This window comes from Rhinopithecus bieti, unplaced genomic scaffold, assembly GCF_001698545.2.
Source record: "Rhinopithecus bieti isolate Rb0 unplaced genomic scaffold, ASM169854v2 scaffold_17861, whole genome shotgun sequence".
NCBI lineage: Eukaryota > Metazoa > Chordata > Mammalia > Primates > Cercopithecidae > Rhinopithecus > Rhinopithecus bieti.
Genome location: NW_016809830.1, coordinates 6,094,988 through 6,108,471, shown reverse-complemented (window position 1 = coordinate 6,108,471; position 13,484 = coordinate 6,094,988). Strand labels below are relative to the sequence as shown.

General features: G+C 41.4%; 2 long non-coding RNA genes across 3 annotated transcripts in view; one reads left to right on the top strand and one right to left on the bottom strand.

Moving 5' to 3' along the window:
- LOC108541052 (uncharacterized) overlaps positions 1–1,585 on the bottom strand; it is a 33,708-nt gene extending 32,123 nt beyond the window's left edge. The window contains exon 1 of one of the 2 annotated variants that reach the window (XR_001888846.1): positions 1,554–1,585. This is a non-coding gene — a long non-coding RNA (uncharacterized LOC108541052). The other variant, XR_001888847.1, reaches the window with a different exon arrangement.
- Positions 1,586–2,855: 1,270 nt separating this feature from the next.
- Positions 2,856–7,439, top strand: LOC108541055 (uncharacterized). The gene is made up of 2 exons (XR_001888850.1): positions 2,856–2,963; positions 7,091–7,439. It is a non-coding gene; the product is annotated as an uncharacterized LOC108541055 (long non-coding RNA).
- Positions 7,440–13,484: the final 6,045 nt, after the last annotated feature.

Below are 13,484 nucleotides of genomic sequence, written 5' to 3'. Positions count from 1 at the left end.
CTTACACATCATCAACTCCCAGGAAAGTAGAACACCGAATCAAATACACTTCTTGTTCATAAAGGTCTACTTTTAGGAAATTCACTGGTCATAGAATCATTTTGGTTTCCACCCATGTAATGGAGTTTCATCTTTTAAAACAACTATTATGAATCACTCTCTTCTCAAAAACCTTCCCTCGCCTCCAAACAGAAACCACTCTGGAAGGAGCAGATCTTAGTGAATTTTTGGAAGCAGTGGTCTTCTCTGATAGACTCTGTTTAAACACCACTTTTAGCATTAAATGCCAAATCCTCAGCTCTATGCACTGCCTCATTAGTTATTAATGAGGCAACATATTTGTTCAAAATTTATGGTTGTTGATTTGCTCCCATCACTGTATGAAATATTAACATAGCATTTGTACTTGCAACCATTTGCAGACATTAGATTGTGTATTTGCATATTCATGAACACTCATAAATGTTTAAGGAGACAACACAGAAAGCATGGGCACTGTCAGACAGACAGTAAAAAGGCATATTTACAGCGTTAATAAGTATTTGACTTTATAGGCCAAAATGATGAGCAACAAATTAAGTGAAATTCTGGTTTGCCTATTGCAGAGACCTAGGGATTTTGCTGTTTTTTAAAGCTTTGTAAACTTGAAATTCATTTCATAGATGCTGAATAAATGCTTATTGTTTAGTCACAAAATGTATGGAGTCTGTGCAAAGAACTTCCTAAGAGTATCAGGCTCTTGGAGATTTCATTTCACTCTCTCTGATATGCAGTTTTCTGCCTTGGGGAAAAGCCCATCCTTCTTGGTACAAGAGGTACCAACCTCTTGTTGTACAACCCTTTCTGTATAGAAAGGTACAACGCTTTCTGCCTTGGGATTCCCTTCTATCAAAGTAATGTGGGAAGGCAAATGTGTCATATACTTAACCAGAATTATTTTCTGTTTTGATTCCACAGAGGAACTTGGACAAATGATATGTCTGGTGTGACAACACCAGCCAATGTACTTGACTCAGTCTGTCACCAGCCAATGTACTTGACTCAGTCTGTCAATTTATACAAACTAAGGCCTGGAAATGAAAAGGTTAAAGCATGGAGCACTAATGGACAATATGAGCGAGAAGCATAAACCATCCAACTAATAAACCCTTGATTTACCAATAATCCATGTATACAAATATCTGCCAACATCCCACCAAACCCATTCCACTATAAGAAATCTCACTCCTTGCCACATTCCTAAGAGTCATGGTGAAAAATCTAGACCGTTTCGGAAGTTTCATGGGCAAATAATGGAGAAAGTATTACATTAAATCCCTACCTCATACTATGTACAAAAATAAATTCCAAATATATTAAAAGAACTGATGATGAAAGGAAAAGCTTTATAGCTTATTATGTAAAACAAATACAGGAAAATAATCTTCCTGACCTCAGGGCAGTGGGAAAGAAAGAATTAAACCATCCTATGGGCAGTATCACTACCTGTACCATGCCATTGTTAGATCTCTCAAGTATCATCTCTGGATGAATGAATGTTTGAGATAGCTCACCATATCCTTGTACCAGCAGGAGAGGGAGGTCATGGATTGGAACATGAGTTGTAGTTGGCTTCTGTTGCCATGGCCTAATTGTTCTGCTGGTCACTTCTTGCCCCCCAGGCATCACTGCTGAAATCTGCAACTGGTAGATCTATGGTCTTTTCCTTCTTGGCACAGCAAGGATTTTCTGTTCCTGTCTGGTGACATACTGTGCTTCAACTTTTGCTCATTCTGTTCATCTATGAGGTCTGAAAATTGTTTTCATTTATTCTTTAGCCCGGGCAACCTCCTCAACAGGCCATGGCAACAAGGCCACTTCACCATCCCTGGAGTGATTCCTCAGTAATTCACCACTAGAAGCACCATCACCTTCCTTCTGTGTCCCTCCACAAAACCAGTTGGGACTTCTAGATATTTTTGAAGGCATATTGAACTAGATGGTGTTCTAGGGCACTAATTTCAAGCTGTCCTTCTCCTAACCATGCCACCATAGCAGCAATTTTATTCTGATGCACAGATTTGCATAGAGAGAGTAAGAGATTATTCCAGGAAGTGATCCCTTCTCAGAATAAGTAAGAAATGGAAAAACTTTCTGTACTCTCAGAATTTTCATAATTTCCCTTGGGGTAGAAGGGCAGGTGCAGAAGGTGAGTCCAACATGTTTGTATCTTGTCTCGTCTCTCTCTGACTCCCTTCCCTTCCATACAATCATCTTGTGCTAAGAGGGATGGGCTTTTCCTTCCTCTTTTCTGTGCAGCAATATCGTCTCTTACTCATATTCTCTTTCCAGAAATACATTGACTCTGCTTCTTTCACTAGGGCTATGGTGGCAGAAAGGATACAGAGAAAAAACACACTGACTTTCTGAGAAGAGAATCAAATCTAACCTCCTAGGCACACAGCCTTTGATGAGTCAGAAACAACACACATTACACACAGACATACACACACACACAGATACACAGAGAGAGATACACACATACATGCTAACTGCTACTAATGGGAAGAAATTTATTTATTAATTCAGCATACATTTGTTGTGGCTCCCATGTAAGTACAGTGACTCACATGCAAACACAGTGGTGCACAAACAGGAAGCTATTTTTAAAAATAAAGCTATATTCTACACTTCAAGGAAAGAAATAAGTAATAAACAAAATAAATAATACTTAATATACCAAGTTATTATAAAATGCTAAAAAGAAATAAGGCCAGGTAAGGCCATAGAGAATGATAGATTAATGGAAAAATGCTTTATTGGATGTGGTGACCAGGGAAGGCCTTTATCATAAGATAACATTTAAGCAGGGAACTGAACAAAGTTAAGGAAACAGCCATATGGACATGTGGTGGAAGATCGTTTGAAGGAGAGGAAGAGCAAGCCAAAGGTCCTGAGGCAAGAGCATACTGGGCATGTTCAAGGTTGGTCATGAAAGCCACTACAGTGGGAGTGCAGGGGATGAGAGGGAAGGGAGTGGGAGGTAAGATCAGAGGAACGGTGATAGGGCAGATCATAAGCTTAGATCACAAATTTGGATCTGTATGATTTGGGAAGCCACTGAAGAATTTCTAGCAGAAAGATTATAGGATTTCATTTAGATTTTCAAGGAAGCCATCTGGCTACTATGTTGGGAACAAATTTAGGTGGTACAAGTGTGGAAGCTGAGAGACCAGCTAGGAGGTGACTACAATATTCCAGATGGGACAGGCTCAGACTGAGGAATTAGCTAGGAAGGAGAGAAAAATAGTCACATTCCAGTGGGAATGTGAGATTTACATATGGAGTGTAAGAAAAAGAGTCACAGTTACTCGATGGTCTGGGACCTGAGCAACCAGAATTATATTGATATGAAGTCAACACTGGGAGGAGCAATTTGGGGGTGGAGATCAGAGCTGTTTTGGGCAGGTTCAGGATGCAGATCTCAACTGAAGGGAGGCCAAACAGGCAGCTGCATTCTAGAGTTCAAGGAGTAGGTCCAGACCAGATCAGCAACTATGACAGTCACTAGCATACAGATGACATTTAAGGCCGTGTACTAGGTGGGATCTCCCAGGGTGGGATTTTAGACAGAAGAGAAAACAGGGTGGACCTTGATCTCTGGAGTGCTCTGATGGTTGGAGGTCATGGGTCTGAGAAGAAGCTAGCAAAGGAGACAGAGCGGTTACTGTGGCAGAAGGAAAAGAGAAGAATGTTGAAATAAAGAAGTGTCCAAGGAGGAGAGACTGTTGAGTACAGCCCGTCAGTGGAGTGGGAGGAAGAAGAATTGGCTGTTGGTCCTGGAATGTGGGAGCCATTGGGGCCTGGAGAGGTCAGTGTCCACTGGGCGTTACCATGGTGGCTCACAGGAGAAAGAAGAGGGGAAAAAAGTTTTGAGAATAAGTGAATTTTGATAGAGATAACTTTGAGCTTTACTCTTTGGTTCAGTAAGATGGGTTCCTTGGGAGGACAGAACAACATGAAGAAACCATCTTCTCTTCCTCCCTGAAAAGGGCCTGCTCTGAACAGTTGTGTTCAGGGAGTACAAGTCCCTCAGGCTTCTGCAGCAACAGAAAATGGGCTCTGTCCAAGCCACTGGACTCCACTGAGGTGCTGAACAAGTGGAACTCATCTTTTTGAAATCAATGCCTTGGGTATGTCCTGTTCCCAGCTCCTTCTCCAGCACCTGCAACCCCACGACTGACATTTCAGAAACACAGCCCAAGGTAAAATGGGCAGCCTGCCCATGGAAGAGATGGGGCAGAGGGAGACTGTGGCCTGTTCACCCAGTTTGGTGGAAAGTGAAGACTGAAGGGGCTAGTAAGTAGCATAACTAATAAAGTTCCTATTTGTCTAAACCCGCATTCCACAGAGCTTCAAAGATCTTAGAGACATGAGCTCATTCCTTCGTCTCACTCTGAGGTAGTGAGTCAGGTTCCTTGAGTTCTATTTTACGTACAAATAAAATAATGTGATGAACTGAGAATCCTGGCAACCTCAAGACCATGGATTTTTCAGCATTTTCAGAGTACTCTCTGTGGCTGAGAAACTCACCAGGGCATAGGAATCCCATCAGTGTGTGTTTGAATGGGGGAGACAAGATAAGAATGTTTAACCAAGCAATCTAAGTCCAATATGGAAATGGGAGACCGGACTGAGCTTTGCTTAATGGGTCAGTACTGGGTTTTGTGAGGACTTAGCCCCTTGGCCTCTCATTCTGACTCCACCTGAGGCAATTTAATTTCTCTCTGCTTCAGCTTCTTTCACTGGACAGCGGAGGTCAAAATAGAAAGAACCACCTGAGGATACAGTGACATAGTACACATAGGAGACTTAGAGTAGAGTTTGGTGCAGGGATGGGCACAGTGGCTCACGCCTACAGTCCCAGCACTTTGGGAGGCTGAGGTGGGTGGATTGCTTGAGACCAGCCTGGCCAACATGGTGAAATCCTGTATCTACTAAAAATACAAAAATTAGCCAGGTGTGGTGGTGCACGGCTGTAGTCCCGGCTACTTGGGAGGCTGAGGCAGGAGAATTGCTTGAACCCGGGAGGTGGAGGTTGCAGTGAGCAGAGATCACGCCACCGCACCCCAGCCTGGGTGACAGAGTGAGACCCTCATTAAAAATATTTATTAAAATACTTTTATTATTCTTTATAAATATTGTTATTATCATTTAAAGAGGATAAAAGAATATCAATAAAAGAATGAAAATGTTCCTGACTCATTCAAGCTAGGGAAGAAAAGAATTTTATCTAGAAATTTGGTAACACCAAACAGAAAACTGTTGCTTTAGTTATGGTAACTCTAGCTACTTTAAGAAGTAAAGCCCAAAATTTCAGTGGCTTAACACACTGGAAGATGATTTCTTGATCACGTAGTAGCACTGGGCAGGTGACCAGATTGACAGCCCTCTTCCACATAGTGGTTCAGGGACCCAGCCTGGTGCCATTTTCAGTATGAAGCTTTCAAGGCAACTCTGGATGTCATTTCTATTGCAGAAGGGAGAAAACGTATGGAGGAGCATGAGTAGAGTAGGCATATGTGAGGGAGAAAGCTAATATACATCAAGCCCAGAAATGAAACATTATTTCCTTTTTCGTTCCATTGAGTAGAATTCTCTTAGAATGCGTATCTCAACCAAGGGGGATAGATATCAAATAAGCTGTTGAATATAAGAGTCTAGGATCCAGAGAATAGGTACAGACTAGAGCTGCAAACGAGAGAGCAAAACTCTGCCAACAGGAGGTGGGATGCTAGAAAATATAAACCCTGAGTCAGCAGCCACTTCCCAGCCACATGTCTATGTCGTGGAAACAGAAGTGCAAGTGTTAAGATCCCACACATTCTGGGTGTACCTAAGCATGTAGATCGGAGGAAGGTAGGTTTTTTGGTAAGAAAATTCTTTATTGGCACCCCTTCTCGGCCTTTTGGCTAAGATCAAGTAGAGAAAATTCCTTTTCGGACTTCTTGGATATAAAAATTAGGGCTTCAACCTGATATGGATGGGAATTAAATCAAAGTTAATTTGCAAAACAAAGTAATAAGGAAGTAGCTTCTTGCACTGGCCAACTGAGGCAAAAGGGAGTTGGGGGCCTGGGAGTGGGGAGAGAGGGAGAGAGAGCTGGTGAGACTGAAGCAGGGCAGCTCTGGTGGCCTGCTGAAAATAATGGCCTTCGGAGCTTGTGAATGGAAGGGACAGTCTAGGGACTTCACGCTGCTGACTTGTAGTGGCTGTGCTCTTCTCACACAGTAGTCTTTCTCTCTCCTCCCCAAGGGTAAATCTACGCCCTGGGTGACCTGGCATTTGTATAATTTGGGAGGCCCTCTGTAAGAAAAGAGTACAAAATTGCAAATATTAAATTTAGTCACAAAAGTGAATATTTATTTAGAATGAGAAAAAGAATCACAACAAATTACACATTTTAAAAGTGACAAATTCCACAGACATCATGAAATCCAGACAAATGACACAATATTTGTATTAAGTAATGGACTGAATCACTTCTATATTATGTTTTTTTCTACATCATTTGGCTCATCCACCTCAATTTCCATTTCTAGGGTTTTATAATACAATTTTTATAGAGAGAATTAAAGGATAATTTAATCATTCCTCTAGGATAATTGATTAAAATGCATTTTTATTGTTGGTAATTTTAAAAGTTTTGTCAGATTCACAACTAGTTATTGAAAACATCATGTATAGTTTTAGGATCATTTTCAAATTTAGAAAAATTTTCACCAAGTTTCTTGTATGAGCTGTTTTCGACATAATTCCTATCTGTAGAACTACTACATAGTTATTCCCTACAAGCACAAGGGTTGTAATATCGTCTATTCTGCACAATTCCCATTGAGAAAATAAAAAAAAATTACAGTGCATTTATAATTGTAGGTGCTGAAAAATTGAGTACAGTTCTGACAGATCACTTCTGTTTTGATCAGTCATCAGTGAGAACTGATTCCTCCACTTCCAATTACACACATCTGGTCATTCGAAGATATCACACAAACTAGCTTCTGGCTTCCTACTCTTTATTGTTTTTCTTTTGTTGACCATATCCTTGCAGCGTCGGGTGCTATGGGATACCTGCATTTCACAGTACATCCTCGGACTCTCCCTCCCTCTGTGAGCAATAGGAGAACTCCTGGGAGCCAGTCTAACACTAGGACTTCCAGCAATCTTGAAACTAAATCCAGAGGTCCCTGTGAACTACATACACTAAATTCCTCCAAATACAAACTGAGCTTCCTACCCCAACTCCCTTTAGCTGAACGGGTGCTCACAGGTACTCCAACACCTCCTCAAGTGTGTTGGAAGTGTGCCCAAGTGGAAAGGTCAATAAACTTCATCAATTGCTAAGAAGATATCATATTGTAATGTTATTAATAATTCATTATTAAAATGTATTAGTGTTATTTCATTTAAAATATGACTATGGGTGGGGCGCAGTGGCTCACACCTGTAATCCCAACACTTCGGGAGGCTGAGGCAGACAGATCACGAGGTCAGGAGATCGAGACCATCCTGGCTAATACAGGTGAAACCCTGTCTCTACCAAAAATACAAAAAATTAGCCAGGCGCGGTGGCGGGCGCCTGTAGTCCCAGTTACTTAGGAGGCTGAGGCAGGAGAATGGCATGAACCCGGGAGGCAGAGCTTGCAGTGAGCTGAGATCGCGCCACTGCACTCCAGCCTGGGCGACAGAGCAAGACTCCGTCTCCAACAACAACAACAAAAATATGACTATGGGTGTATCTTGCCTTGACAGAGCTAAGCAGGTGAGGGGTCCCCAGAGCACAAGCGTCATTGGCTTCCTGGTAAATCACTTCTGGTTAACTCCACACTCTCAAACAAAGGGGCATTCAGCACACAGCTTTAGTTAGCATTTTCTCGTTGTGTTAGTACCCCAGGGCTGCTGTAATAAGTTGCCATAAACTGGGGGGCTTAAAATGACAGAAATCAGTTCTTATTGTTTTGCAAGCTAGAAGTCCAAAACCAAGATATCCTCAGGGTCCTGCTCCTTTTGATGACTCTAGGGAAGAATCCTGGCTTGACTCTTCCAGCTTCTGGTGGCTCCTGGCAATCACTGGCATTCCTGGGTTTGTAGCTGCCTCACTGCAATCTCTGCCTTTGCCTTCATATGGCCTCCTTCTCTGTGTTTCCGTGTGTCCTTTGCTGTCTTATTTAAGGAAACCCAGAGTGAATTTAGGCTCACCCTAATCCAGTATGATCTCATCTCAATCCTTACCTTAATTACACCTGTAGAGATGCTATTTCCAAATAGTGTCAAATTCTGAGGCTTGCATGTACACAATTTTTTTTTTGTCGGGGGTGCATTATTCAATCTATTCTAGTTGGGAAGTGAGATGGGAGAAGTGACCTCGGTGGCAGGCTAGGGAAAGTCAAAGCTGCACACACAGAAGGGAACACTCCCAGAGATCAACACTGAGGATTGAGGCCCAGAAGTGACCCTAGAGCATTAAGCACACCTTACAAGTCTTGGGCATGGTGCTGAACTTCGCAGTCACTGGCAGGGGTAGTGACATTGAAGCCTGGAGGACTTACTTGATAGCCTATGGGTGACTGGTACCCTGGGCTACCATTCAGTTGCATGGGTGTGTATATTACAAGTCCTATCTGAAATCTGGATCTGTCCACACTTATCACATCTTTTCTGTTGAACCAGATCAACTTGCCACCTCCGTTTACAGACATGTTTAACAAGACCTTTTGTACATCTGAACAAGCTGCACAAAAGACCATTGTCTTTGCTTAGGCCTGTCTGGCCTTGAGTCCATTCTTCTCCTGTCTTCTAGGGAGGGGTGGGAAGGCTGATCTTTAAAGACTTGGTGATGTGTTTAGGCTTTGTGTTCACACCCAAATCTCATCTTGAATTGTAATCCCCATAATCCCCACGTGACGAGGGAGGTAACTGAACAATAGGGACGGTTTCTCCCATGCTGTACTTGTGATAGTGAGTGAGTTCTCCCAAGATCTGATGGTTTTATAAGGGGTTCTTCTCCCTTTGCCCAGCACTTCTCCTTCCTGCCACCTTGGGAAGAAGGTGCCTTGCTTCCCCTTCACCTTCTTTCATGATTGTAAGTTTCCTGAGGCCTCTCCAGCCATGCTGAACTGTAGTCAATTAAACCTCTTTACTCAGTCTTGAGCAGTTCTTTATAGCAGTATGAAAATGGACTCTATATCCAGGCTCCATATCAGAGAGCTCCCGGCTTCCAGTGGGAAGCGCTGGTGGGGAATTATAAGGTGGGAGGGAGAAAGGGACAAGTCAGAAGTCAGAGTATGTCCCTACCACTCCCCAACTTCCTGTAGTGACTCTGATCACAGATGTGTCTCCTTCTTGACCCCAGATCCACAGACAGGCCTATCTGGCCAAGCTCCACTGATAGGTCCAGCCCCTGGGCTCTTTTCTCCTCTAGCCATGGGATGGTAGGGGTTTCTTGCTGTTGTTAATCACTCATTCCCACCAGCACTCCTGGGCTCTTCTAACCAATTCTCAGCATTAAAATCCCTCGAATTTTATTTATTTATTTATTTATTTGTTTATTTTTGAGATGGAGTCTCACTCTGTAACCCAGGCTGGAGGGCAGTGGCGTGATCTCTGCTCACTGCAAGCTCCGCCTCCCATGTTCTTGCCATTCTCCTGCCTCAGCCTCCCGAGTAACTGGGCCTACAGGTGCCCACCACCAAGCCCAGCTAATTTTTTTGTATTTTTAGTACAGACAAGGTTTCACTGTGTTAGCCAGGATGGTCTCAGTCCTGACCTTGTGATCCACCTGCTTTGGCATCCCAAAGTGCTGGGTAAAATCCCTCAGTTTTATGCACTGCCATTGGATCCTGTTTCCCTGGCTGAAGCCTAACTAATAGAACTACAAATGTTAAAAGAGGGAATGAAATTTTAATCAATATAAATCATTTTATCGGTTACATTAATAAACAGTTTAAGTCAGTATATTAGTTTATGTTAACAGATATATACTAACAAATATATACATACATGTATGCATGTATGCATAGATGCATGCAAGTTAAGGAGGAAGCAAGTTAACTACCAACGAGAAATAATTGCTGATTTCACTTTTGAGAACTCAATAACTTGTCATATTGATTTCATAAAGGTTAACAATTATTATTTATGAAGAAAACACTTGATTGCTAATCAATCATCCACCATAAAGGATGGTGGCTGATTGGGACCGTGCAGTTCAATGTAGCACCAAGAGCATCCTTTTTGTGACAAGTGACCATGGGGCTGGGTGCTAAAGGTGGAGTTTGTCAGAGTTACTCCGAGGTAAAAACTCAGGGCTTCTAAGTACCAAATTCTTCTTTTCATGTATCATCAAAATATACTGCAGTTGAAAAAATTTCCTCTCATTGACTCTTGTGTGTCACATCTTGGTCTGGTTGTCACTCCTCAGTAAACTGCTATTCCCCATACTTATGGTTTGCAGCGTTTACCCTGATAAAACCATGTGGAAGGTCCAGCTCCTCATCAGTGTCCTGGCCTGTCTCCTGCTATCTCCCTGGGGTTTTTCCAGAGCCTTCCTTTCTTTCCTCCTTTTCTCGGCTTCTGTCTGCTGCCTTGGCCTTGATCTTCCACCTGTAGGGGAAGATCTCGTCAATACTGTTAACATGACTTAATGCCTCCTTTCCCAGAACTATTGACATGCTTTTTCTGTTTCCAGACAAACAACAACAAAGCAAGCAAGCAAGCAAGCTCCAAAGGAAAGGAGATCTAAAAGGAAAATCCCAAATGCCTTGGCATCTGGGTAGGGAGACATTTTGCATCAAGAAGTCTCTATGGTTCCTGAGTCACCATTCACAGGAAACAGCTCAGCCCCTTCGGTAAAAGATCCTAACCCTTCCCAAACTGAAATGTTAATAACTTCAGCATTTAGAAAACACGGTGTGGTATAGACACTGATATCTCACACCAGCTAAGGATTCATCATTCCTGACACCAGATGGTATTTGAGACATGAGATTCCCCCACCTTGCTCCTTTAGTACTATTCTCTCTTGCAAACAAAAAGCTTTTTAAATGGCGAGTAATTTGTAAAGCATAAATTGGATCATAAATGGATATTTATTTTTACGTAAATCTTGGCAAACTGAGGCAGCTACTTTACAGAGGTGATTAAAATTTAAAAGGCAGCATTGCAAGAGGAAGATAATAAAGGGTTGTTATTTACAATGACCATATTTACAATAAAATGCTAAATTTATTTTAATAAATACTAATTTTATATTTATGAACAGTCATTCATAGACAAGACAATAAAACTTTCATTCCTGCTTACTGGATTTTCTGTACAGCATGTAAATCAAATCCTTCATTCAACACTGCATTCATACTTTGAGCTTGCTATGTTTTATCAGAGTAGTCAAGTCTGTTGTTTCTTAAATCTGTTTTCTTTGTAATAAATGACTTTATTGATTTGGCTAGCACTCAGCTCCAAATAGAGCAGAATAATGCTAATAGTCCAAGAAAGAGAGGAAAATGAGAGAGTATTTTATCAGCATGTTTCAGAATCACAGGTAAAAACCATGATGGTTAGCAATTTCTTTGTCCTGTAACTACTTACAAAGACCTTGAATAGGTGGGTGTTAATAGGAGAATCTAAGTCACCACATTTTCTTCAAGTTCTGACTTTGGGTGACTTCTTTTATAATTTAGCAAGTTTTTTACTAGATTGTTTTTAATAACCTTAACTGATGACAAAGGGAAAGTTTTCCTTTAGGAAAAATTGTTGTGTGGTTGGAAATGTTCCAAAGTTCTGTCCCATTCTTTCTTAAAATAAGGCCTATCTTAATTTTAATCCCAGAGACAATCTTGTCATTGTAGGTTTAAAGAGTTTTTTAAAAAACTCACTAGTTTGAACCAATGAAAAAGTCAATATACGCTGAGATATTATGCCTAGTGTTTCATGTATTCAGTCAAGAATTATTTATTGAGCACTCATTATGCACCAGTATAACTATATAACGACATAGCTCTGCCCTAGTTTCTACAGTTAGGACAAGTTGTCAGGAAGGTGGCCTGTCCCTAGGAAATAGCGGAGGGCAAAGCCAAGTCAGAAAGCATTTACTGAAGTGCTTAATAGACAATGCAAAAGAATATTTATGTCTGTAGACATAAAGAATGGGTAGGAATAATCAGGACACCAGAAAGCAAACTCTTTCTGATGGGAAGTGGGTAAAGGCAATGGAACTCTGATGCACTTGACCAGAGCTCCTGTTTTAACAACTTCTAATTATCAGAACACAGCTGGATCTTAAAGTTAACTCTGTAAACTGAGTGAGAATCACGTGGTCCTTAGGGATGAACCTAGGATGCCTAACTCCTGTCTTGTGCTTTCTCTAGCATCAAAAAAACACAGTCTATGAACTGTCACAACCAAATATGAGATAGTACCAATAAATCATGAATTCCTTACCTCAACTTACCTGTTTTCATGGCTAAACAATGACTAAACCTTAGATCTATCCACACTTCAAGAAGACACTACGAATATGTCCTTGAAATGAAGCTCAAAGCAGGTTTTGTTTCTGAAAAGCCACCATGAATCCAAAGTGTATTAGGCTGTGACTCCCAATGACTCACACCTCCCAGTAGTCAAGCCCTGTGTGGTCCCCTCCCACATGGACTCTGAGTTTGGCCAATGAGGTATTAGCAAACACCATGTGTACAGAAAATGGGTAAGTGTTTGCTCATCACCACTTGCCCTCTTGGAATGCTCATTCTTGGAATCCAGCTGCCAAATAAGGAGGCCCAAGCTAGTCATGCTCATGTGGACAGAGGGAGGGGGGAAGAGAGAGAGAGAGAAAGGGAGAATGAGTATGAGAGAGAGGTTCCATCATTCTAGTCATCTTCTCCAAGGCCACAGATGTATGAGCAGAGTTATCTGGGATATTCCAACTCCAGAAGCCTTCTGACTACAACCATATAAGGGACACTACGTTAAGACCAGCAGAAGAATCACCTTGCTGAGCTTTAGCCAGCTCACAGGGTCATGAGAAAAGGCTATTATTTTGAGTCATCAAAATTTTTTTTTTAATCACCAAGATTTGGGGTAGTTGTCACATAGTAACAAATACCTGAAACATCAAGGGACCTTGAATAAATGTGAAGATGAAGAGGAAGAAGAAGGAAGAGGAGAAGAAAAAAGAGGAAGAGAAGGGGGAGGAAATGGAAATAGGAGAAGGAACAAACAAAATTTAGTTCCATACATCTAAAGGTTTACACCAAACAAACAAGTAAACATGGCTTGCTGAGAGATTTTCAGATCTTAACAATTTCCTTGGTTTATATTTAACTTTTAAAATTAATTATATTATCACTGTCCAGTATATGTCTTTATAGATAGCAGATTCCAGAATCAGCCTCCCAGTGGAAAATTCACCCATGCAGATGATCAACTGTGAAATCTGTGTGCAACTTTGT